Genomic DNA, 1,460 nt, shown 5'->3' on the forward strand with positions numbered 1-1,460 from the left:
CATCAAACCATCACCAGCAACCGAGTATATTAATGGGTTAGTTACTTCATTAACAGGATATTGCTCTTCACGAGCGTCCTCGTCCGAATTAGATGGCGGTGTGGCATTGTGCCAATTCATAACATAAAATTTAGTACTTCGGGTTGATCAAACCTTTTATGCATCCACTCAATATTTGTCATGATATCAAGTAGCTCCCAATGTTTTAGGATATTGAAAATATTTAGTGGCATTTGGTGAATTCAACCACAAATGTGGTCGTTATATGCTATTCAGTCTTTGAAGGAAGAAAAAATGGGATTTTTGCGAAGCATTCTCAACATCAACACGAGATGCTGGTCTCACAAGCATAGCTATTTTGTGAAGCTTTTGTAACGTCAACACATTTTCACAGGGGAAATATGAATTTCAATCTATTTTTCTATATGATAAGAACTTTTAATTTTAACTGCAAGTTTGCACACACCATCCTTCTCCTAAATCTAACCCAACTTCAGTGGATCTCCCAAAGTAACAACATATATATTGTACTTGGATATGTATGAACTCAATTAGGCAAGTCTTGTACCCACACCTGCTACTCAATAAAAATTCAAAATGCCATGCACAATAATGTAGTAGTCCATGAAAGAAAATAAGGCACAAGTAACAACTCTCAAGTAACCATATCAAAAAAACGTGTGAACAATTACCACATCACTTTCTCACTCAACCACTGCCCTCTCTGAATTGAATTTGCATGCTCCAAAACAATTGAAAGCCCACATGTGATTGGCCCTTTGGCTGGATGGCCACCATGTTTCTTTTCTCAGCATACGACATTCACTCGCTATCGTGCATCAACTTCTGAACCCCTAGTGAGGAAAGCAAAAGTTAATGCGAACATGCTAATATCCTCAAGAACAGATGATATTTCCTGCCAACGTGACTTGTCTTCACGGTGACACACATTTCATTTATCATGACACAACTTGTGTCCATCACAAGACCGATTTACCCTCGTGCATGACGACACATTGAATACCGTTACCCTAAAGTGAGCTAAAATACTGTAAATTTATTAAAAATGACCTTAAATTATACCAAATCCAGGACAATGCTATAAAATGCTACCAAACTCACAAAAATCTATAAATGCATAAAATGGGTAGAATGTTCTAAATCTAGTTAAAAGCTATAAAATACTATCTTAAGCAGATGTACCACATAGTCTTACAAAGGCTTTGATCAACCACATTGTCTTAACAAAAGACACATTAATTGAATAGTTTTTAACACGTATAGATCCACCAAGTATTAAAAACATACAAAATAACAACATATATCAACTTCAATTGTTTCCAAATGCATATACATAAGTCCTGTTTCTTTTTTGTGCTAATTCTTCTAGTATAATTAGAATATTTAGCACACTACAAGAAAAGTTCTGATAGACAACGTCCCAAAATCGTCAACTAAGG

The sequence above is a fragment of the Lolium rigidum genome, chromosome 3 (assembly GCF_022539505.1).
Source record: "Lolium rigidum isolate FL_2022 chromosome 3, APGP_CSIRO_Lrig_0.1, whole genome shotgun sequence".
NCBI classification, from domain to species: Eukaryota; Viridiplantae; Streptophyta; class Magnoliopsida; order Poales; family Poaceae; genus Lolium; species Lolium rigidum.